The sequence below is a fragment of the Pelophylax lessonae genome, assembly GCF_965119305.1.
Source record: "Pelophylax lessonae genome assembly, chromosome: 1".
Lineage (NCBI taxonomy): Eukaryota > Metazoa > Chordata > Amphibia > Anura > Ranidae > Pelophylax > Pelophylax lessonae.
This window is the reverse complement of record NC_138768.1, coordinates 468,453,599-468,479,079: the sequence shown is the minus strand read 5'-3', so window position 1 is coordinate 468,479,079 and position 25,481 is coordinate 468,453,599. Positions and strand designations below refer to the sequence as shown.

Sequence of the window (25,481 nt, the reverse complement as noted above, 5' to 3'; positions counted from 1 at the left end):
CATAATTTTATACTTTTAATTTCGAACATCTAGGAAGTACATACCAATTACCAGTGGTCTACAGAGGAGATCATCCAGGTAGCAGGCATGGATGTGGTCAGCGACAGCAAAAGTAATCATCTAGGCAGCAGGCAGAAATACTGTACATGGTCAGTGCAGGCAGAGATCCAGTCAGCACAGCCAAAGCATTGGTCCAGCCAGCAGAGGAAGGACCATTAAGCTTAAGGCCTCCGTTAGGAAAGAATGGGGACAGGGGTAGAGGCTTCTCCCACCCAAATCTCTTTTGAAGACTCCAAACCCTGTTCTGGGAACACAAAAAAACAAAAACTGTTATTCTCTACTCAACACTATTCTGAAGCCCTTCACAAATGTGAGGTCCCTGTGTACTAAATAGTAATGTGAAGGTGGTGCGCAATTCTAAATAAAATGCATACAATTTGTAATAATACAATCCGTATACAAAATCAAAACTAAAGCCAAAATATCATTGTGATTCAAATATAAACAAGTAGATGAGTGCCAAACGTGCACTGTGAAATAAATCTAAGAAGAATGTAAAATCGATACACTCCTAAGGTATAAATATCAAAATGGTGTAAAATGTTCTTCCAATTAAAAAAATAAATCTGTGAATCATTTTAAACATGCAGTGCTTCTTCAATAAACTTTAGTGCTCAATGTGCAAGATTCATCCTTCTGCTATCCACCTTTGAGTGCAATGTGCGCTCACCTGCAGCACAATGGTAATGTTCAGTAATAAAGTAAACCAATCCACCTGGCCAATGGCTTCCCTTGAATCCTCCTCTAATCAGAATGGGAATGCTCCACGGTTGTATATAGGCAAAGAAAATTATTTCATAGGGAAGTATGTTTAAAAAGCATTTATTTTAAAAAACTTCATCCAAAACACTTACGTTTTGACAGGATAAAAAAACGCATGGAATCCAAATCGGTGTGCCATGTGCAGTTTCAGCTTCCCGGCTGCTCTACACGTATCGTAGTGTAAACGGAGACTGATGTTTCTGGCTCCTCCTCCTCGTTACATCACTGGTCACATGACTTCTTCAGGATGGGAGCCCAGTGACAGATGCTGGAGTTATATAGTCTGCAGCACGTGTGTTCCTAATAACTATAGCAAAGTTACTCCTGCTGCACAGTAGGAGGCGTGGTATTTACAATCAAACACTTATTTAGTATACAATATTGAATAGTATAGCGTCTGGACATAAATCTCTAGAGTAACTATCGAATTGGTGTTATATTTATATGGATAATACCACAATATTAACAAATAGTCATGCAAGAATATTAAGTAAATTGATTATAAAAGTATTAAATTTAGACCAGATGGATAAATCTTTAAAGTGGTAGTATACCGCTTTTTGTGACTTAACTACAGGTAAACCTATAATAAGGCTTACCTGTAGGTACAATTAATATCTCCTAAACCTGCACGGTTTAGGAGATATTTGCTCTGCATGCAGCCGCTGACGCGAGCGGCGCATGTGCTCTGAAGGTCCGCCGGACCTTCAGAGTTCCTTGCCAGGAAGTCCTGGAAAATGACTCCCGCGCGCATGCGCGGGAGTGACATCAACGCGGCTCCGGCCACTCACAGCGCCGGAGCCACCAAACCCGGAAGAGACACCGAGGGATCATGTCGGCTCTCACAGCGGTGTCCGGGGGTCCATGTCGGGGCTTCGTTCTAAGGTAAGTATTTCATAATGAGCCAATATGCGATGCATACTAGCTCATTATGCCTTTGTCTTGCAGGGTTTTTTTTTTTTTTTTTTTGCCCTATAAGCCAAAAAAGAGCAACAATTCTGAAAAAAAAAATATTTTTCACATTCTAACATTTTGTTTTCTGCTACATTTTTGGTAAAAAAAATTGCAATAACTTTTGTGCAAACCTATCAAAATACGCTTATCGCGTCTGCTAACTATGGGAAAGATTTGTCATTTTTGTGTGATGTTTTTTGGTTTTTCTACTGGTAATGGCGGCGATCTGCAATTTTTTGCTAGACTACGACATTGTGGCGGACAGATCTGACCCCTGACTGATATTTTTGACACTTTTGGGGGAACCAGTGACATTACCAGAGTAATTGGTGCTAAAAATATGCGCTGTTACTGTAATAATGACACTGGCAGGGAAGGGGTTAACAGTGCGGGTGATCAAGGGGTTAAATGTTTACCTAGGGGCATGTTTCTAACGGGGCGGCGTGGCTTGTGAAATGATCATAGAGACCTGTGATCCTATATGGAAGAATCACAGGGGCTCTATGATCATTCCAGGGAGAAGAACGGTCAGCTGTGTTTCCAAAAGCTGACCGTTCTTCTCTCTCAGCGGGGAACGATCGCGGGTGTCGGGCGGCAATCAGAGCCGCCTGCCCCCTGCATTGGTTGACGAGCCGGGGCGGGACGCTTGCTCCCTGTGCGCGACCAACGTTTACTGATGGCGGTTTGCGCAGGAGTGGCTGCCTCCCGCAGTATAACTGCGGTGGGAGGTCGTAAAATGGTTAAATATATATTGATCAGGGCGGCTTGAATTCTAGTGGTTATAATGGCTATTGTTGCACTCTAATAGTTAAAATGATAATGGTCAAAATGGTTAGTTGTAGCTCCATCTACTGGTCATAATTGGTACACTCTAAAAATCAGACATAAACAATTCAACTCGAAATCAACCTAATAAAAAAAAATCCAGTAAAATTTGCGTTTACTCAATTCGATGGCTTTGCTGCTTCCCCTCCAGTTTGTTTTAAATTTGTTAGTCGACCAGAATTTTAGCATGGTTGGATCTTTATTATAGACAAATAGGTACATAATATAGTTGAGGTAGGTGCGGGGGGGGGGGGGGGTTGGAGCGGCCCGTGTAGTGCACAATAATGTGCGTATCAATTGAGAGAGTCTCTCACTGATCCCGGCTCTCCTCTTTACACGGTTGGTGTGAGGAGAAGATGGAATCTAGTAACGGCTATTGTGTTGACAGTTGTGACCGGCTGTGATTGGACACAGCCGATCACACGGTAAACAGCAAATTTCATTGGCTGTTTACCATAATTGGGGATGGACTGTGTTCGAGAGACGCACGTCATCCCCGATCGCCGCGGTGCACGCCCCCAAATTCGTCCATTAGCAGCGCTTTCTGCTGGACGTCCTATGACTCACAGGATCATTTTAACCACTTTGCGGCCATCCTTTTGCTATGACGAGCCGGAAGTGGTTAATCAATTTTGGAATAAGGCTGTAACAGAACACAGTAAAGCGCTGTGAATACTTTCCGGATGGACTGTATACCCTCTGGTGTAACATTTGTGAAACATGACTGCTATTAAATAGAATGGCGATCACACAATTTCCAGTCTGAAGCAAATGTAGAGGCGGGTTTTTCTGAACACCCCCTTTTCCCCTTTTCTTCCTTGGGTGCGAATGCGAATTCTTTTTCCTATGTCACAAAAGAAGTTTTCTCTTTCGTTCATTGATGGACACACCTCCATATCTTCTTTGACCCTTGGGTTATGCTGCTCTCCATAGGAGTAGGACACTAGGCGTAAAAAAAAAAAAAAAAAAATTGACTACGCCCATAGGGCCGTCCCAGGGGGTTTACTCCCACTTTCTGCTATAGGAATTTTTTGCCTAATCAGGAGTAAGGACCTAGCACCTTGCTGGGATCTCTGTTCATAGCATTTTTTCTTTTTTAAAACGGAAATTTTTTTTCTTATATTTTCTGAACTACAAGTCTGTTCCAGTGAGAAGTACAATCAATTGCTGGACTGGGCGACGCACTAGATATTCTAGATCCTTACGGTCTTCCCAGTCTGGCCAGTGAGCGCGACCCGACCGCAGCTCTGTGCTAGGACTGCCGCGACATAGCCCCACTAAACAGGGGTTGGCCGGCGAGTTAAACTTCTCATGAGGGCGCATAGCCCTGGTCACATCCCGAGTCGCAGAGTACCTCTAGCCCGCAGCACCCCCATTCCAAGATTGTGAGGTGGTCTGCCCAGGGTGGTGCCTGGCCTGGTTCCAAGGTGTGGTGAGAAGTGTCCCCCCTTCCCTCTGGTGAATGCTCAGGGTGGACGTGGGCCCCTCCCCGGCTTGGTTGGCCCCCCATGTGTCCTTCCTTCCCAAACTGCTCTCCTCCTCACTATTGGGGTCCCCCTCTGCCCTGTCTTTCATCAGCTCCCCCCTCAGTCCCCCCCCCCCCTTGGGGTGGCCATACCATTTACATGTATTGGAATGTTCAACTGTGATGGGGCCGTGGGGGGGGGGGATTTCTGGAGTGATGGTCCTGGTGGGAGTACATCCCAGGGCCCTCCTTGCTGGCTGCATGTACCTGGTGGTCTTGTAGGGGTCCCGGGGGCGCCGCCCTGGCGTCCATGAAAGCGGTCCTGCAGTCACTGGTGTCCAAAGTTGACACTTCAAAATAGGCCTAGCAAAATGCCCCCCCCCCACCTTCATCTGCATCCTCTGCTGCCTCAGATTCTGAGATTGATTTGGCGAGATTGATTTGGCCACTGACAGACGCAAGTCAACCCAATGGGTCTGCGTCCATGCACCCTGAGTGCTCTGACAGTGAGGAGGAATCCTCTTCCACTACGGCCGCACATGAAAAGGCGCTGATTGTATCAGTGTGGGAAACTTTAAAATTGGAAGACACAGCTAATGCTGCCTCGGCTGTGCTAGGGCAATTTGGTACCCACAGACATTCCAAGGCGACTAAGGTGTTCCCCTTTCCTGCCTATTTCGACTATCTTGTCGCAAGGCAGTGGGGTTCCCCAAAACGCATGGTTGGCATACCGAATCGTTTCGCTAGGAGGTATCCTTTTGAAGAGTCCCTTTTAAAGAAACTGACCCTTCCGCCGGTGGTGGATTCTCAGGTTTCCAGGTTAAATAAAGCCACACTACTGCCTGTGGAGGACTCTCCGTCTTTTAAAGACCCGGTGGACAAGAGAGCCTAGTCTCTGGTCCGATACCTTTTTATAGTGGCCGGTTACATTTTGAGGCTGGTGTTTGCCATAACTTTGGTCTCCCAGACCTTAACGTAATGAGCAAAGCTTCTGCGCCAGGATTTGTAAGGGGTCAGCATCCTTCTGAGCTGACAGGGCTGGCGGATCAGTTGATACAGGGGTTACAGTATATTTGATGCCTCTCTGGATGCGGCTCCTTTAGCCTGCAGAGTGTCTGTGACAGCTGTGATTCTTCGCCGTATGATTTGGCTGAAATGCTGGACTGCGGACCAGGCTTCCAAAAAGGTGCTGACTGATCTCTCCTTTGGAGAACGCCTGTTAGTAGCTTCTATGGATGAGATTATTTTAAAGGTATTACTGGATCTAAGAGTACCCTGCTCCCACGGGTCACCAAGAGCAAAGAGCCTCTTTGCAAGCGTGGTCCTTTCTTCTCAGCTCACAAATGGCCCTTTCGTCCCCTACTAACCCTGTCTCAGAGTCTGCAGGTCCCTCAGGATCCCAGCCATCCATTGATATACTGACGGCGGTCCTGGAGTCCTTTGTTTCCCTGGTGGTTGTGGCCTTTGGGTGGCAGGCTAGCAAAAAGCACCCCCCACCCTTCCCTACCTCGTCTTTTATTCGCCAGATCATGATGCTGACTCTGCCGGAAGAAGCGGAGACTGCAGCGGAGGTGGCTGTTTCCTTTGGCACCCACATGCCATGTCGCACAGCAGGCGTTTCCTTCTACCTCGTATTTTGACAAGTTTATTTATGAATGTCCAAAATGCCCCTTTGTGGTTTCTAAATGCTTTGCTGTGACGTACCCCTTTTGAAGAGTAATTTCTCAAGAAGTGAACTGTCCCACCAGTGGTGGGACCCACTGCCTCCAGGTTGAACAAGGCAGCCATGATTCCGGTAGAGGGATCTCCGGCTTTTAAAGATTTGGATGATCGAAAGGCGGAGTCTGTTCACTATTGCTGGTTCTGTGCTGAGGCCAGTACTGGCCATTGCACTGGTGTCTCAAACCCTAACTGAGTGGGCTAAACTTTTGCGCCGTGACCTAGAGGGTGAGCAGATTCCCCCTGCTTTTGCTTAGCTGGTGGACCAGTTGGTCCAGGGGCTCCAGTTTTGTCTGCGATGTCAATTTGAATGCAGCTCCCCTGATTTCTAAGCTGTTTCGGCAGTGGTGCTTAGGCTCATCGCAGACGTGGCCTATGTTTCTCAGCTCACAAGTGTTTTTTTTTTTTTGTTTTTTTTTCGTCCCTTAGGGTCCACTGACAAGGGTTCAAAACCTTTCAAGGCCTCCTCAGGAAGTTTGCTGGTTTCTGGGCTTCCTTGGTAAACATCAACATTTGGGTCCACAAGGTGATACTATCCGGTTACAAGAGTTTCGTTCTTGCTCTCCGGAAAGGTTCTTGCCTTCCAATGTGCGATTGCAAGCTCTCCTCGGGGCGGTGCAATATCTGTTGCTTCAGGGTGTGATTGTTTCGGTATTGGAACCGTTTCAAGGTTTTTATTCAAACCTGTTCACGGTCCCAAAGGAAGGCAAGGTACATCCAATTCTGGACCTAGAGGCCCTAAACTGCTTTGTGTTGGTACAGAAATTCAGAATAGAGTCCATTTGCACGGTGGTGGCATCCCTACGTCAGGGGGACTTTCTTGCTTCTATCGTCGTCAAGGATGCTTACCTACATGTGCCCAACACCAGCAATTGCCTCCATTTTTGCTGTGTGGGGGGGAGCACTACCAGTTTGTGGCATTACCCATTGCTCACAAAAGTGTTGGCCCCTGGATGGGCCCCTGGCTGGGCTACCTGGAGGACCTCTTAAGAGCGGAGTCCTCTGCTGCCTTGATGGACAATGTGGAGATCACTATACAGACACTGAAGGAGTTCGAATGGCTTCTGAATTACCAGAAGTCTGCTCTGATTCCATCCAGAAAATTCGATTATCTGGGTCTGACTCGATTCAGCCCTAGCCAGAGTGTTCTTTCCTCTGGACAAAGAAGTTGCATGCTGCGATTCATCTACTGCTGTCCAGCAGGTAGTCCTCCCTCTGGACTTGCATACGGGTGCTGGGCCTGATGGTGTCTACCATCGAGACGGTTCTGTTTGCGCAGTTCCATACGAGATCCCTTTAAAGGGAGATCCTGGTGAAATTGGACAAGTGTCCAAGGTCTCTGAACAATCCGATTTGGGTGAGTTGGGAAACCAGGTGGTCCCTTGTCTAGTGGCTTTGCTCTTCAGCTCTTCGGCAGGGCAAATCCTTTTTCCCCTTGTATTGGATAGTGGTCACTATGGATGCCAGTCTGGAGCACCGCTCAGGGTTGTTGAGTCCAGACTAACGATCAAATGTCTTTGAACTTCAGGCGATCAGGCTGTCCCTGGATCCCTGGACAGATCGGCTCCAGGGGCTCTCGGTATAGCTCCAGTCGGACAATGCCACATCAGCTTTTGTCAGTCACCAGGGTGGAACAAGGAGTGTGTTGGCAGCCCTGGAAGTAGCTAGCATCCTCTGGTGGTCAGAACGCTTAGTTCCGGTATTCTTCACTGTACACATCCAGAAGTGGAAAACTGGCAGACGGACTATCTCAGTCAGCTGGCGTTGGAACTAGGGGAGTGGTCCCTTCATGCGGAAGTGTTTCATCAGATATGTCTGTGGTGTGGAACCCCCAAGGTGGATCTGTTGGCGTCTGCTCAACAGAAAGGTACCGAGGTTTGTGGCAAGGTCACAGGATCCTCTGGCAGATGCTCTGGTGGCCCCGTGGGGCCAGTATCATCTGATCTACGCCTTCCCTCTTAAGCTTCTGTCGCGGCTTTTGTGCAAGATCGAGGCCGAAGGGATTCTGCTCATTCTAATGGCCCCAGACTGGCCTCGCTGGGTCTTGGTACGCTGACCTGGTGCGATTGGTTGCCTACGTCCCTTGGAGACTACCTCTCAGGGAGGATCTGCTTTCCCAAGGGCCGATCTTCCATCCTGCTGTAAGTCGCTGGCTTTGAAAGCATGGCTGTTTCAAAAGCTGTTGAAAGCCAGGTGCTGAAGGATAGAGGTATGCCTGGGTAGGTAATTCTGACACTGCTGAAGGCTAGGAAGTCTACCTCCTAGGAAGATCTACCATTGTGCTTGGAAAGCGTACAATTCATCGTGTGAGTCGATAAGTGTTCACCCTTATTCTTTTTCTGTGGCTCAGATTTTGACCTTCATTCAACGCGGTGTTGAGCAGAAGTTGGCCTTGAGTACCATCAAGGGCCAGTTGTCGGCCTAGGCAGTAGTCTTTCAGCTACCTCCTGGCCCACGCATTCCTTGGTGCGTACTTTTATTCAAGGGGTTTGACATCTGACTCCACCGATGCGGTCTCCTCTACCTCAGTGGGATTTGAACTTTGTGCTCTGTTCTCCAGAAGCCTCCCTTTGAAAATATTTCGGAGATTTCCCTGCTTACGCTGTTCCAGAAGGTGACCTTTTTGGTGGGTATCACCTTTACTCGCAGGGTGACGGAGCTGGCGGCGTTAAAATGTTGTACCCCCTATCTGGTGGTCCACAAACATTAGGTGGTTCTTCACCCATGTCAGTCTTTTCTTCCTAAGGTAGTCTCTGATTTCCATTTATATGAAGACCTTGTGTTGCCTTCCCTGTGTCCCAGGCCCAAACATCCTAAGGAGTTTGCGCTGCATGCCCTGGATGTGGTTCGGGTGATTTGGGTGTATCTGGCAGCCAGAGTCTTTTCGAAGGTCAGACTCCATGTTTGTGATCATGGACTAGCCAAGAAAAGGGCTGTCCGCTTTTTCTGCAACCATTTTCAGATAGATCAGACAGGCGGTGACATATTCTTTCAAGGGTCAGGTTCCTCTTTTTCCTGTAATCTAGCACTCTACGCTGGCACTTAATGCATTAGGCGTCAGTGGCGCAGGTTTGCAAGGCTGCCACCTGGTCGTCGGTGCACACTTTCACTAAGTTCTACAAAGTGTATGTGTTGGCACCTGCGGAAGCTTCCTTTTGGCCACAAGGTTTTGCAGGATGCTCTTAAGAGGATCTGTTCCCCCTTTTGTGGGTGTATTCAGTTTGGGCCCCAGTTTTTTGTTGAGCTCTTGTTTACCTGGTTTATAAGTGTAAAAAGTGTGCAGGATGTGAATCAAGTAAAGCTGCAACCTTAGAACCAATCGGGGAAAAGAATATATATAAAGCAGGTGCGCTAAACTAATAAGTGTCAACCAATCAGGTTGGAGTGAACCAATACAGCAATATGAAAATAAATAGTCACAAAACTATTACATACAGTGGGTACGGAAAGTATTCAGACCCCCTTAAATTTTTCACTCTGTTATATTGCAGCCATTTGCTAAAATCATTTAGGTTCATTCTTCTTCCCCCTGAGCACCCCATACTGACAGAAAAACACAGAATTGTTGACATTGTTGCAGATTTATTAAAAAAGAAAAACTGAAATATCACATGGTCCTAAGTATTCAGACCCTTTGCTCAGTATTTAGTAGAAGCCCCCTTTTGATCTAATACAGCCAGGAGTCTTTTTGGGAAAGATGCAACAAGTCTTTCACACCTGGATTTGGGGATCCTCTGCCATCCCTCCTTGCAGATCCTCTCCAGTTCTGTCAGGTTGGATGGTAAACGTTGGTGGACAGCCATTTTTAGGTCTCTCCAGAGATGCTCAATTGGGTTTAAGTCAGGGCTCTGGCTGGGCCATTCAAGAACAGTCACGGAGTTGTTGTGAAGCCACTCCTTCGTTATTTTAGCTGTGTGCTTAGGGTCATTGTCGGAAGGTAAACCTTCGGCCCAGTCTGAGGTCCAGAGCACTCTGGAGAAGGTTTTTGTCCAGGATATCCCTGTACTTGGCCGCATTCATCTTTCCCTCGATTGCAACCAGTCGTCCTGTCCCTGCAGCTGAAAAACACCCCCACAGCATGATGCTGCCACCACCATGCTTCACTGTTGGGACTGTATTGGACAGGTGATGAGCAGTGCCTGGTTTTCTCCACACATACCGCTTAGAATTAAGGCCAAAAGGTTCTATTTTGGTCTCCTCAAACCAGAGAATCTTATTTCTCACCATCTTGGAGTCCTTCAGGTGTTTTTTTAGCAAACTCCATGCGGGCTTTCATGTGTCTTACACTGAGGAGAGGCTTCCTTCGGGCCACTCTGCCATAATGCCCCGACTGGTGGAGGGCTGCAGTGATGGTTGACTTTCTACAACTTTCTCCCATCTCCTGACTGCATCTCTGGAGCTCAGCCACAGTGATCTTTGGGTTCTTCTTTACCTCTCTCACCAAGGCTCTTCTCCCCCGATAGCTCAGTTTGGCCGGACGGCCAGCTCTAGGAAGGGTTCTGGTCATCCCAAACGTCTTCCATTTGAGGATTATGGAGGCCACTGTGCTCTTAGGAACCTTAAGTGCAGCAGAAATCTTTTTGTAACCTTGGCCAGATCTGTGCCTTGCCACAATTCTGTCTCTGAGCTCTTCGGGCAGTTCCTTTTGACCTCATAATTCTCATTTGCTCTGACATGCATTGTGATCTGGAAGGTCTTGTATAGACAGGTGTGTGGCTTTCCTAATCAAGTCCAATCAGTATAATCAAACACAGCTGGACTCAAATGAAGGTGTAGAACCATCTCAAGGATGATCAGAAGAAATGGAAAGCACCTGAGTTAAATATGAGTGTCACAGCAAAGGGTCTGAATACTTAGGACCATGTGATATTTCAGTTTTTCTTTTTTAATAAATCTGCAACAATGTCAACAATTCTGTGTTTTTCTGTCAGTATGGGGTGCTATGTGTACATTCATGAGGAAGAAGAATGAACCTAAATGATTTTAGCAAATGGCTGCAATATAACAGAGTGAAAAATTTAAGGGGGTCTGAATACTTTCCGTACCCACTGTATGTGGTGAACTGATAAGCATCAAGTGCAAAATACAGTTAATATTCCAACAATGTGCATAACAGAATCACTCGGGTGAAAATGAAAAAAGTAAAGGTGCATAAAGTCCAAAACAATATCTTCAGTAGATGTGAAGATATCCAAGTGAAATATCCACAGCAACTTTAAGGTGCAGATGATCCCGCCACCATGTTGAGGACTGGCCCCTTACCAGAGAGCAGAATTCTAAGGGCGTATATATAAAAATCCAGATGAGGGAAAGGTGCTCAGGAGTGGATGTAAACTGTGGGATACCACTCAAACGGGAGGATAAGCCTCTTACCAGACAATGGATAATTAGGGCTGATTTTAAGTTCTCCTGAATGGTGCTTGTCCTCTATCCTGGGCGTCCTCACTCTGGACAGTCCCCCTCTGGTGCCAGTAAATATGTCCACGCGGTATCTTTCTCAACCAACTCCAGTTTGTAGCTGTCTGAGTCCCAGGGCTTCGAGGACCCGGTGGACAGACGGGTGGAATCCCTTTCCCCGCCACCTCCATGTTTTATGGGGGGTTCGATACAAAAACCGATTTTGGTGTCGTCCTGGTTTCACAGATGGTATCGGTATGGGTTAAAGTGCTTAGGGGGTAACTTGAAAGCTGAGATAAATCCCCCGACCTTGATTGGATTCCTCCAAAGGCGTTTTCTCTTACGTCCTCCGACAGTCGCCGCCTCTTCATATTCGTCACATATGGGGGTATTAGACTTTGCTCCGAAGGAGTAGCTAGGCAACAGAATATGTTAACAATAAAGCTTTAACATATCCCACCCTCAAGGGGTGGTCCCCTCAGTCAATACCCTCCTACTTCCTGCAACCATATCTCAGTTTTAATGTCTAGCTTGTCAGGAGTGGCTGGCTCTCTCTGTGCTGGGACTTTCTGTCCCAGACTTTCTTCTTTTTAATATTTTGTTTGAGTTTTCTCTCTATCTTTACTTAGCTGTTATTTTTGTCAGCATTAGTTAGTTCTTCGGACGAAGAGGATCATGCGGACTGGGTCTCGGGCTGATCCCCCTGGTCGCAGGTCGTGGGTCAGTGGCTTCCCAGTCTGCCATCGAGCGTTCAGCCAGGTAACGCTCCTGGCACAGTGAACGACCCATCCCTGTTCGGTGCAGGGATGATTGGTGAGGTGGCTACCTCACCGGACGCTGTGCGGTTTCTTAACCTCCATTGTGTGCGTCTTGAATTGCGACTCTCCCTGCCTCATGTGCAGCGGCTTGTTCGCCTGTGCGGGTTCCCCACGCCATGTGAGGTAAGTGTATTTATGTGGGGACCTGTCTGTCGGGGGGGGTCTCAGTCTGGGACTGTGTAACCTGCCTTTAATCACACTGCTTGTCTCCCTATCTCTCGGCTGCATGCTGTGGGCTGCAAGGGGGGGGGAGCTGTATGACACTGTGTGTGTCAGGCTGGGCAGTGTGAGAAGCTGTGTGCTGTGGGGCATGTTTTTTCTTGGCATGTTTGGGCATATACAGCGATCGCTGCGGCGATCTAACATGTATCCTTATATATGGGATGTAATGTGTGTGTTTTTATGCACTGTGGAGCGGCGTTTTCGGCGCCAAACGATGCCATTTTACCGGCGCCCGCTCCGGCCGCATGGTTTACATGCACGGCGGCCATTTTCTTGTAGCCTCCATAGGCTTACATAGAGCGCCCTGGCAGCATCACTTCCTCTTTCCAGGAACACCGATCGAGGCAGCAGCAGCAGCGGGGTCTCCTCAGGTTTTATCCTTCTGTTCTTGCTATCCATTGCCTGTATTCAGTTTGTATATTCCCTGTGGGGGTCTCATTGTGCCTGAGTGTGGTGCGGTGGGCTGCGCTTGCCGCGCTTGCTAAAAGGGGGCAGTTAACCCTTGGTTGTCTGGCATTACAGGGGCAATGGATTCTCAGGAGGGCAAGTTTCCTACAGTATTGGTGGAAAGCCAGGGGACCGCTGTTTCCCCCCCAGGGGGGGATTTAGCCACTATTGTGGCTGGCCTTGCTGCCCAGGTGCGAATGCTGGTGGCTGCTCAATCTACTAAACGGCCCAGAGTTGCTCTGTCCTCTGATTCTGAGGGTGAAGGTGATGGGGCTGTTCTGGCAGGGACCTCCTTATCGGGGTCCCGCTCCTCTCTTGATCTAGTGGGGTCTGAGGTAGAGGCTGAAGTTGAGGGGGTTGATAATTCTCCCCCTGGCTCGCCTGAAGAGCTTGCAATCATGGATGAGTTGATTGCTTCCATTAAGCAGACGCTACGTTTGCAGGACGAAGTGTGTCCCCCCGCTGCCTTGGCGGCTTATGGGACGCAGAGGAAACGCAGGACGCCGCAGGTTTTTCCCTGCAATGCTGATTTTCAGCGCGCTGTTAAGGATCAATGGCGCGATCTGCGCAAGCCTTTTGCGGTACCAAGTAAATTCAAGCTGCGTTATCCTTTCTCGCCTGCCACTGATGAACGGTGGTGTGTGCCTCCGCCAGTGGATCATGCAATTGCGGTTTTGAACAAAGCCACTGCGATTCCTGCAGAGGGTTCCCCTGTTTTCCGTGATGCCACGGATAGGAGACTGGAGTCTCTTGCCCGTCATACTTATTCTGTTACGGGTTCTATGCTTAAGGCTCTGTTTGCTTCTCTCATGGCGGCCCAGGCGATCGCAAGTTGGACGCAGATGCTTAGGCGCGTCCTAGTGGCCGATTCGGCCTCGGCGGCGACCCTGGATATGGTGGATCAGATCCACCAGGGTGTCATGTATCTGTGTGATGCGGACCTGGACCTGATTCCGTTGGCTGCACGTGTGCACAGCGTGGCGGTGTTGTCTCGCCGCCTGGTTTGGTGAAATGTTGGTCGGTGGACCAATCTTCACGTAAGACCTTAGCCAATCTGCCTTATGATGGGTCTCGCCTTTTTGGTTAGTCCCTGGATGTGTTGATTAAGGGGATCACCGGGGGTAAGAGCACTCTCTTGCCCCATTTCCCCAAGGCTAAGGGGGCTTCTGGGAAGAAGCATGCTAATTTTCGGCCCCCTCAGGGGTCCTTTCGTGCCTTTCGGCCGCACTACAAGGGCAAACCGTTCAAAGGCCAAGGCTCTCAGAAGAAGCCCTGGTCTGGGAAACAGAAGTCCGGCCAATCCGGACCTGCAGCCCATAACAGTTCGGCCTGAAGGGGCGCCCTCACCCAGTTTTGGGGTGGGGGGACGCTTGCTCGGTTTTCTTCAGCCCTGGTTGGCCCGTGTGCGGGACAGATGGGTTCTGGAAATCGTTCGATCTGGTTACAAGATCGAGTTTCTCTCTCGGCCGGAGAGCAGATTTTTTCCCTCAAATCTTCAACTGTCTCCAGAGCGCCTGCGGGATCTGCACCTGGCGGTGCGGGACCTGAGGGCTCAGGGAGTGGTGGTTCCGGTGCCTCATCGGGACAGATTTCGGGGGTTTTATTCCAATCTGTTCACCGTGCCCAGGAAGGAGGGCAAGGTTCGTCCGATTCTGGACTTGAAGGCTCTGAACCGCTCTGTGCGGGTTCGCAAGTTCCGCATGGAATCCCTGCGCTCGGTGGTGGCTGCCCTCGTTCCGGGGGAATTCATGGCCTCCATCGATTTGAAGGATGCGTACCTTCACATCCCCATATTCGAGGGTCATCAGAGATACCTTCGATTTGCCATTGCGGAGGATCACTACCAGTTCGTGGCGTTGCCCTTTGGTCTCGCCTCGGCTCCGCGGGTCTTCACCAAGGTGCTTGCACCGGTTCTGGCATTATTGAGGGCCCAGGGCATTTCTGTCCTGGGGTATCTGGACGACATTCTGGTTCGGTCTGCGACCAGACAGGGTCTGGAGGAGGACCTGTCTGTCACGATGCAAACTCTGCAGGAGTTTGGTTGGACGATAAATGTTCCAAAGTCGACACTGAGTCCGTCGGTTCGTCTCCCCTATCTGGGAATGATACTGGACTCGGTGCAGGCGAAGGTCTTCCTGCCGGAAGACAAACTCAGGACTCTTCAGGAGGAAGTCAGGTCCCCCAGGGACGTTCCACACTCGTCTCTGCGGACGTGTATGAGATGTCTGGGATTGATGGTCTCGGCCTTCGAGGCGATTCCTTTCGCGCAGTTTCACACGCGGGGTCTCCAAGCAGAGATCCTGTCCAGGTGGGACGGGCGACCTCAATCTCTGGATCTTCAGATCTCGTTGAGTCATCGCACCAGGGAAAACCTTCTGTGGTGGCTCCAGTCCCCGTTGGTGTCCGGGGGCAAGTCGTTTCGTCCGATCTCGTGGACGGTAATCACCACGGATGCCAGCCTGTCGGGCTGGGGTGGTGTTCTGGGCGTTCTGTCCGCCCAGGGGACCTGGTCGGAGGGGGAGTCTTCCCTCCCGATCAACATTCTGGAATTGCGTGCGATAAGGCTCTGTCTTCATCGCTGGACGGACCGGCTGCAGGGCTGCCCGGTTCGGGTGCAGACGGACAATGCCACGGCGGTGGCCTACATCAACCACCAAGGGGGCACCAGGAGTGCCCGAGCGGCTCGAGAAGTGGCAGACATTCTATCTTGGGCCGAGACTCATGTCCCGGCGATAACGGCGGTTCACATTCCGGGAGTGGAGAACTGGCAGGCGGACTATCTGAGTCGCCAGACCCTGGATCAGGGGGAATGGTCTCTCCACCCGGCTGTCTTCCAGATGTTGTGCGCGAAGTGGGGTCTTCCAGATGTGGACCTGTTCGCGTCTCGCCTCAACTACAAGGTGAAGAGGTTCGTGGCAAGGACGCGCGACCCTCGGGCAGACGCGTCGGACGCGTTAGTGGCCCCGTGGCATCAGTACAGGCTGATGTACGCGTTTCCACCGATTCAGTTGCTGTCCAGGTTCCTTCGCAGGTTACACTCGGAACGCAGCACGGTGATTCTTGTGGCACCGGACTGGCCTCGCCGGTCCTGGTACGCAGACCTCGTGAATCTGGCGGTCGACGCCCCTTGGCGTCTGCCTCTTCGAGACGATCTACTGTCTCAAGGACCGATTTACCATCCTGCTTTACAGTCGCTGGCTTTGACGGCCTGGCTGTTGAGACCGAGGTCCTGAAGGAGAAGGGTCTCTCTCCAGAGGTCGTTCATACTTTGATCAACGCGAGGAAGTCCTCCTCGGGGAAGGTTTATTACCGTACTTGGAAGGCCTATTTTGCCTGGTGTGAGTCCAGGGGGTTTTCACCCCGCACGTACTCGGTTTCCCGTGTGCTGTCTTTCCTTCAGACGGGTGTCGATCAGCGTTTGGCGCTGGCTACGATAAAGGGTCAGGTGTCTGCGCTGGCCGTTCTGTTTCAACGTCCCGTGGCTTCCAACTCCTTGGTTGGCACCTTTATTCAGGGTGTGCGGCATCTGGTTCCTCCTAGGAGGGATCCTTTGCCCCCTTGGGACTTGAATCTCGTTCTATCTGTGTTGCAACGTGCTCCTTTTGAACAGATCAGGGAGATCTCGTTGTCTATGTTGTCCAAAAAGGTCGCCTTTTTGGTGGCGATCACTTCGGCTCGCAGAGTGTCGGAACTGGCGGTTTTGTCCTGCAAGTCTCCGTACCTGGTTGTTCATTTGGATAAGGTGGTCTTGCGACCTAATCCTTCTTTTCTGCCGAAACGAGTTTCGGAATTCCTCTTAACGAGGATATTGTTTTGCCTTCGTTGTGCACGAAGCCTAAACATCCAAAGGAGATGAGATTGCACTCTCTGGATGTTGTTCGGGCGATAAGGGTTTACCTTAAATCGACTGAGTCTTTTCGTAAGACGGACTCCTTGTTTGTTCTTCCAGAGGGTCCTCGGAAGGGCATGGCGGCTTCGGCCTCTACCATCGCCAAATGGATCAGGCAGACCATTGAACAGGCCTATGCCTTGCAGGGGAAGGTTCCCCCTGTGCCTGTGAAGGCGCACTCTACTAGATCTCTGAGTACGTCTTGGGCCTGCCGTCATGGGGCTTCTGTAGCCCAGGTGTGTAAGGCGGCGACTTGGTCGACCGTGCACACTTTCACAAAATTCTACAAAGTAGATGTTCAGGCATCGGCGGATGCTTCCTTTGGCCGCAAGGTTCTTAGTGCGGCTGTTCCCTAGGGTCCCTTGTTGGGGACTCCTGGCTGTTGGGATAGTTTTTTGTATCCCCTGGGTTTTTTGTCTTTTCCTGGGTTGTTGCTCCTGTTGAGCACTTATTTTTGCTGTTGCCCAGCTGGTTTCCTTCCTTTGGTAAGGTTCCTTTCTTTGATGTGGAGACTGCGTTGCCTTTCGGCGCGGATGCGTTTCCCACCCCTCATGTTTGCACTGCTTTGGGACGTCCCCATATGTGACGAATATGAAGAGGCGGCGACTGTCGGAGGACGTAAGAGAAAACGGAATTTTTGTAAAATCTTACCTGTAAAATTCCTTTCTCTGAGTCCTCCGACAGTCGCCGCCCCCGCCCCTCTTTTGGGGTTTGAATGTATACTCTACTGCTATTCCACTAAAACTGAGATATGGTTGCAGGAAGTAGGAGGGTATTGACTGAGGGGACCACCCCTTGAGGGTGGGATATGTTAAAGCTTTATTGTTAACATATTCTGTTGCCTAGCTACTCCTTCGGAGCAAAGTCTAATACCCCCATATGTGACGAATATGAAGAGGCGGCGACTGTCGGAGGACTCAGAGAAAGGAATTTTACAGGTAAGATTTTACAAAAATTCCGTTTTTTCTTTTCGTGTTTCAGGGACACAAGAGAAGGGTAAAACCGTTCAGGGCCTCTGGAGGGAGCAAAAAGGCTTGGTCGGGTAAGGTCAAGACCAGTCAGTCTGGTTTGGCGGACATATCCTCTTCTGCATGAAGGGGCACCCTCACCCATTCTCTGGGGGGGGGGGGGGGGAGGGGAGATGTCCACGTTTCTTTCAGGACCCCTGGATGACCTTGATCCGGGACAAATGGGTTCACTAACTGGTTAGTTTCCGAGTACAAGTTCGAATTTTGGTCTCGTCCGGCAGACAGATTCTTTCTCTCAAATCTTTGTCTCCAGATCGCTTGAAGGATCTCAGGGAGGCAGTGCAGGACCTCCTTGCACAAGAAATGATTGCGTCGGGTCCCTCGCAGAACCGATTTTAGAGGTTTTTTTTTTTTTTTTCCCCAACCTGTTCACGGTGCCCAGGAAAGAGGGCAAGGTGCGTCCTAATTTGGACCAAGTCAGAGGGCAAGGTGCGTCCTCATTTGGACCAAGTCTCTGAACCGCTTTGTGCGGGTGCAGTAGTTTAGGATGGAATCCATTCGGTCGGTAGTAGCGTCTTTAGATCAGGGGGATTTTTTTTAGCCTCCATTGACATCGGATGCGTATCTGCACATCCCTATATACGGGGGACACCAGAGGTATCTCCGTTTTGCGGTGGCGGAGGAGCACTTTCAGTTTGCGGCATTACCCTTTGGTCTCGCCTCAGAGTCTTTACCAAGGTTTTGGCCCCGGTGTTGGCGTTGCTGCGCAAAAGAGGGAGTGCGATCCTAGGATATCTGAACGATCTCCTGTTGAGGGCAAACTCTCACCCAACATTGTTGGGCGATCTGTCAATCACGGTTCAGACCCTTCAAGAGTTCGGGTGGATTATCAACTTCAAATAATCTGCACTGACCCCATCGGTGCGACTGGATTACCTGGGACTAACTCTGGACTCCTCCGTGGCGAGGGTCTTTCTTCCCGGGGACAAACTTCAGAAATTGCAGGGAGAAATCCGATTGCTGCTGGAAAGCGATCTCTCTTCCCTACGTACATGCATGAGAACCCTGAGTCTGCTGGTGTCGATTTTCGATAGGTTTTGAGCCGACTCACGAGGTCAACGCTCTGTTGGTGGCTTCAGTCGCCTGCCCTGAGTCAGGGCAAGTCCTTTCTACTGCTGCTGTGGACACCACTGATGCCAGTCTGTTAGGCTGGTGCAGGGTGCTGGGCGACCTCTGTGCCCAGGGAGTCTGGTCGGCAGAGGAGTCTTCTTTACCGATCGATGTTCTGGTGCTCTATGGAAAAATCGACTGCTCGGTCTCCCGGTTCGGATCCAATCGGACAATGCTACATCTGTGGCCTACATCAATCATCAAAGGGGCACAAAGAGGGCCCAGGAGGTGGCAGAGATTCTGATGTGGGCAGAAGGATAGGTTCTGGCTATCTCCGCAGTTCACATTCCGGGAGTGGAGAATTGGCAAGCGGATTACCTGAGTCATTAGGTTCTGGATCACGGGGCATGGTACCTTCATCTAGCGGTATTTCGTCTCCTGTGCGTCTGTTAGGGGACCCCGGAGGTCAACCTATTTGCAGCTTGGCTAAACAAAGATGTGCAAAGGTTTGTTGCCAGAGTTCATGGTCCTCTGACTGACACCACAGACTCCTTGGAGCCAGTATCTGCTGATTTTATGCCTTCCCTCCGATACAGCTGTTGTTGAGGTTTCTCCGCAGGATGGTGGTGAATGTTCTGGTGACTCCAGACTGGCCTCGTCGGTCTTGGTACGCAGACCTGGTAAAGATGGTCATCGTGCCTCCCTGGCGGTTGCCTTTGAGGGAGGACCTGCTGTCTCAGGGGCTGATCCTCCATCCTGCTTTATGGTCGCTGTTTTTAGTGGCATGGCTGTTGAAGGCCAGGTGCTGAGAGATAGCGGTTTCTTAAGTCTGTGCTTCCTACCCTGCTGAGGCTTAGAACAGCGACTTCCAGAAAGATTTATGTTTGCACGTGGAAGATATATATTTCATGGTGTGAATCACAATAATTGCACCCTTGCCTGTTTTTCGGGGGCTAGGGTCTTGGCTTTCTTGCAGAAAGGAGTTGAGCAATGGTTGGCCTTGGGCATGATCAAGGGCCAAGTGTCTGCTTTGGCAATGTACTTCCATTGCCCTTTGACTGCTAATACCTTGATTCGCACCTTTCTTCAAGGGGTGTGTCATATGGCCCCTCCGATCCCCCTTGCTTCCGTGGGATTTGATTTTGGTTTTGTCTATTCTTCAAAAGCCTCTTTTTGACACTATAGGGACAGTGAGCCAATGTTCTATCAGAAGGTTGCCTTTTGTTGGCTATTACTTCTGCTAGCAGAGTGTCCAAGTTGGCAGCGCTTTCCTGTAGTTTGCCTTATTTGGTCGTCCACAGAGTAAGTGGTTCACTGACATAATCAGTTGTTTTTTTTTTTTTTTTTCTTCCTACAGTGGTGTCTGATTTTCCATTTGAATGAAGACCTTGTTTTGCCTTCACTCTGTCCTAAGCCTAAGCATCCCAAGGAAATTGCTTTGCACTCTTGATGTAGTTCGGGCGATAGGGTTTACCGGTTGGCCACAGAGTCCTTTAGAAAATTGGACTTTTTTTTTCTTTTTTTTTTTTTAATACTGAGGGATCTCGTAAGGGTTTGGCTTTGTCTACTGCGACTATATCCAGATGGGTTAGGCAGACGCTTGTCCAGGCTTCTTCAATGAAGGGTCAGGTTCCTCCTTTCCCTGTGACAGCGCATCCTACCAGAGCGTGAGTGCTATTTGGTCTTTTCCTCATCAGGCCTCTGCAACTCAAGTGTGTGAGGTGGCTACTTGGTTGTCCGTGCATACTTTTAGAAAATTCTACAAAGTTAATTTGTTGGCATCTTCGGATTCATTTTTTTGGCCGTAAAGTTTGCAGGCTGCTGTTTAGAGACTTGTTTTTCAGGGGTTTATATTTGCGTTCTATGGGTAAGCTCCTTTGGTTCCTGGTTGAGCTTTGTTAACCAGTTGGCTGACTACATTTAGCCTTTGGACAAACGTTACCTGTTGTTGTTGTTGTGTTTTTTTTTTTTTTTTTGGTTGCGTTCTTCCTCTCATGCCTACACGTGTGTCACTTTCTGTGGCCAAACTTTCCAGGGTATGTAAGCTTTTGATCAGGGCCATTTTGGTGATTTTATGTTATGATTTAAAAAAGAGCTGAACAACTATGTGATTAATGGCTTCATATGATCACTGTCCCTTAAGTGGTTGTAAAGGCTCAGTTTTTTTTACCTTCATGCATTATATGCATGAAGGTAAAAACCTCCTGTGTGCAGTACCCCCACCCAGCTCCTCTAATACTTACCTGAGCCCCATCCCCATTGGCTCCCGCTGCGGTCAATCACAGCTAGTGAGCCAATGAGGAGAGAAAGGGGGAGAGTCCCAACTACGTGTGTGTATAGACACGCAGAGCTGCGGCTCGGGAGTATGCCTGCTTGGGTGCTCCCACAGCTAGCTGTTTGCTGTGGTGCATTCGAAAGGAGGGAGGAGCCTGGAGCACTGGGAGGGTGGGGGACCTGAGAAGGAGGATCCACACAGCCATTAATGTCTAAAGGGCTGGCAACAAAAGTAGAGTACACCCCTAAGATAAAATGTCCTAATGGGCCCAAATTATCAATATTTTGTGTGGCCACCATTATTTTCCTGCACTGCCTTGGGCATTGAGTTCCCCAGTGTCACAGGTTGCCACTAAAGTCCTCTTCCTCTCCTCCATGACGACATCTCAGAGCTGGTGGATGTTAAAGCGGAGTTCCACCCATTTTTAATAGGTTGGAATACATAGATCTTTGTAATCCCCTTTAAAATGGCTTTTACCAATGGAAACTTTTTTTTTTTTTTTTTGCTAGTAAATACCTTAATTTTGGCTTTATTCCTCCTCTCCTCACTTCCTGGTCCGATCGGCGATGACGTCATTCGGCGATCCGCAGTGTCTGCTGGGATGTATTCTACTTGCAGTAGCTGTATCTGTACTGAGCCGTGCCTGCCCCGCCTCCGCCCCGCCTCCTCTCATTGAATTGCATTGTATGAATGTATTAAGGCTGTTCTCTGCCCAGCCTCCGCCCCGCCTCCTCTCAATACAACTCAATGAGAGGAGGCGGGGCGGAGGCTGGGCAGAGAACAGCCTTAATACATTCATACAATGCAATTCAATGAGAGGAGGCGGGGCGGAGGCTGGGCAGAGAACGGCCTTAATACATTCATACAATGCAATTCAATGAGAGGAGGCGGGGCGGAGGCGGGGCAGGCACGGCTCAGTACAGATACAGCTACTGCAAGTAGAATACATCCCAGCAGACACTGCGGATCGCCGAATGACGTCATCGCCGATCGGACCAGGAAGTGAGGAGAGGAGGAATAAAGCCAAAATTAAGGTATTTACTAGCAAAAAAAAAAAAAAAAAAAAGTTTCCATTGGTAAAAGCCATTTTAAAGGGGATTACAAAGATCTAAAGTTCCAAAAATGGGTGGAACTCCACTTTAAAGACCTTGCACTCCTCCACCTTCTGCTTGAGGATGCCGCACAGATGCTCAATAGTGTTTCGGTTTGGAGACATGCTTAGCCAGTCCTTCACCTTTACCCTTGGTTTCTTTAGCAAGGCAGTGGTCATCTTGGAGATTTGTTTGGGGTCGTTATCGCGTTGGAATACTGCCCTGCGGCTCAGTCTCCGAAGGGAGGGCATCTTGCTCTGTTTCAGTATGCCACAGTACATTTTGGCATTCATGGTTCCCTCAATGAACTGTAGCTCCCCAGTGCAGGCTGCACTCATGCAGCCCCAGACAATGACACTCCCACCACCATGCTAGACCAGGCAAGACGCACTTGTCTTTGTACTCCTCACCTGGTTGCTGCCACCCACGTTTGACACCATCTGAACCAAATAAGTTTATCTTGGTCTCATTGGACCACAGGACATGTTTCCAGTAATTTATGTCCTTGGTCTGCTTGTTCAGGAAACTGCGGGCTTTCTTGTGCATCATCTTTTAGAAAAGGTTTCCTTCTGGGACGACAGCCATGCAGACCAATTTAATGCAGTGTGCGGTATATGGTCTGAACACTGACAGGCTGACCCCCACCCCTTCAACCTCTGCAGCAATGCTGTCAGTACTCATACATCTATTTCCCAATGACAACCTCTGGATATGACACTGAGCACATGCACTCAACTTCTTTGGTCGACCATGGTGAGGCCTGTCCTGAGTAGAACCTGTCCTGTTAAACCACTGTATGGTCTTGGTCACCGTGCTGCAGCCCAGTTTCAGGATCTTCTTATAGCCTAGGCCATCTTTTTGTAGAGCAACAATTAATTTCTCTTACGTCCTCCGACAGTCGCCGCCTCCTCTAAGTAATCACTATTGGCTATCCGTAGGAATAGCTAGGCATATAGACTTAGTCAAAAGACATTAGCATATACACACCCACAAGGGCTGTCCCATCTGCTCAATACCCCCCTGCATCACCACTCCCAACTCAGTTTTAGTTTGCCTAGCTTACGAATAGTCAGGCTACCTTGTGCTGGGGCTTCAGTCTCAGCCTTCCTAAATCTTTGATTTTCTTTTAAATGTCAGTTTTTTTTCTCTCACTTTACTAGCGGTTTATTTTACCAGCTCTAGTGTTAGTTTATTCTTCGGAATGGATCATGCGGTGCTGGGATTCGGACTGGCCGCCCTGCTTCTCCAGGGCACAGAGGGTCAGATGGACCCCAAGCCCGCCAGCGAGCGTTCAGCTATGGTTCGCCCTGGCATTAAGAACGACCCATCCCTGTTCGCAGCAGGGATGCAGCCGTGAGGTGGCTACCTCACAGGACTTGTCTGCGATACTGCAGCGTCATGTCCCTGGCTCACGGCACTCCCTGTCGGATGAGGACAGAGGTTTATTCGTGCATAGAGGCTCCCCCACGCCATCGGGTACAGGTAAGTACTTTTCTGTGTGGGGCCTCTGTTTGGTGTGGCAGTCTGTGTTGCTGTGTCCCCATGTCTGTGCCTGTGTGACTCCCTGTGCTATCCCTGCGGGGTTCGCTGTGTGCAGATCTGTGTGTTTGCCGGGGGTCCCTGTCCCAGTGTCACCTTAGGTGCATGTTTGGGGGTTCAGACTTGTGTGTTGTGGGGCGACCGTTGTGGGGGAAAAATCGCGCGGTCCGCCATGTTTTTTACTATGCACAGCGTATAGCCCCTCTGGGGCGAGTATACAGCTCATTTTGGCGCCATCCGCCGCCATTTTGCGGGCGGTGGAACGATCGGTTCGGCCGCATGTCGGCGGCCATCTTGGCGTAGCCTCCTATGCATCCCTATGGGGCAGCCATTTTCCCTGGGGTCTGGCTTATAGCCAGCCCCCTCCAGCAGCATTTCCTCTTCCTCTCAGACAGCACAGGCACATGTAGCAACGATCTGCGGGCTCTGCAATCTATCTCTCTGTCGTCTTCTGCATACTGCTTCTGGCTCAGTTTCTTTTTCCTTTTGGGGGTCTTCATAGCTGTGACAGTAGCGGTGGGCTGCGCTCTCCGCAGCGCTATTTAAGGGGACAGTACACTACTTTTTTGCACTGTAGTTTTTTATTACCTTGAGCCATGGATTCTCAGGAAAGCAAGTTTCCTCCAGCTTTAGTGGGGGGCCCCAGTTCTCCTGTGGCCCCGCTGCGACCTGATCTGGCTGCTGTGGTTGCGACTTTAGTGGCAAATATGGAAAAGCTGATGTCTGAACGGGCTGCGAGAAAACGGCCGAGGCTGTGTCTCTCTTCTGATTCAGATGGGGATATGGATGCTGCTGCGAGCGTGCCCTTTTCAGGGTCCCGCTCATCCTTAGACCCCCCAGGGTCTGAGGGGGAGGCTGAGGTGGAGGGTGTTGATACATCCTCCCCAGGATCACCCGAAGAACGGGCGACCATGGATGAGTTGATTGTTTCTGTTAAGGAAACCTTACATTTAGAGGATGAGCCCTGTCCTCCGGGCGTTGTGTCCTCATTTGGGACGCACAGGACCCGCAAGTCTGCGCAGGTTTTTCCCTGCCCAGCGGAATTCCATTACACTGTTAATGAGATGTGGCGCACGTTAAAATGTCCATTCCTGGTACCTAGTCAGTTCAAATTGCTTTATCCTTTTGCGCCGGCTACGGAATCACGATGGTGTGTGCCTCCACAGGTAGATCACACTGTGGCCGTGCTGAACAAGGCTACCTTGGTTCCTACTGAGGATACCCCGGTTTTCCGGGATCCCACGGACCGGCGGTTGGAGTCTCTAGCCCGCCATTCCAATACGGTGGCGGGTTCGTTGCTCAAACCCGTTTTCGCGTCCGTTATGGTGGCTCAGGGGGTGGCTGATTGGATTAAGGTGCTTAGAAGCAACCTAGTGTCCGATGACGTGCCGCCTGCACGACTGGAAATGGTGGACCAGATCCATCAAGGGGTCATGTATCTGTGTGATGCAGCCCTAAATGAGGCCCCCTTGGTGGCTCGCCTCTCTAGTGTCGCGGTACTTAACCGGCGACTGATATGGCTGAAGAGCTGGTCGGCCGACCAGTCCTCGCGGAAAACTGTTGCTGATTTTCCCTATGCTGGGGTTCTGCGCCTAGATCTACTCAGGGGTCCTTTCGTGACTTTTGGAACCAATCCAAGGGCAAGCCCTTCAAGGCCCAGGGCAACCAGAAGAAACCCTGGGCGGGTAAGCAGAAGACGGCAATGCCGGTTCGGCGGGACACTCCGCCTCTGCCTGAAGGGGCGCCCTCACCCATTTCTGGGGTGGGGGGACGTTTGCGCGGTTTCCTCCAACCTTGGCTGCTCCGGATCTCGGACAGGTGGGTCCAGGAAATCGTTCGATCAGGTTACAAGATCGAATTCCTTTCCAGGCCGGCGGACAGATTCTTTCCCTCCAATCTCCAACTGCTTCGGGGGCGTCTGCAGGACTTGCATCAAGCGG

At 50.0% G+C, this 25,481-nt stretch overlaps 1 protein-coding gene across 1 annotated transcript in view; it reads left to right on the top strand.

The window, feature by feature from the left end:
- Positions 1 to 25,481, top strand: part of RNF126 (ring finger protein 126) — a 213,661-nt gene that overhangs the window by 78,526 nt on the left and 109,654 nt on the right. The gene's annotated exons all lie outside the window — the stretch shown is intronic.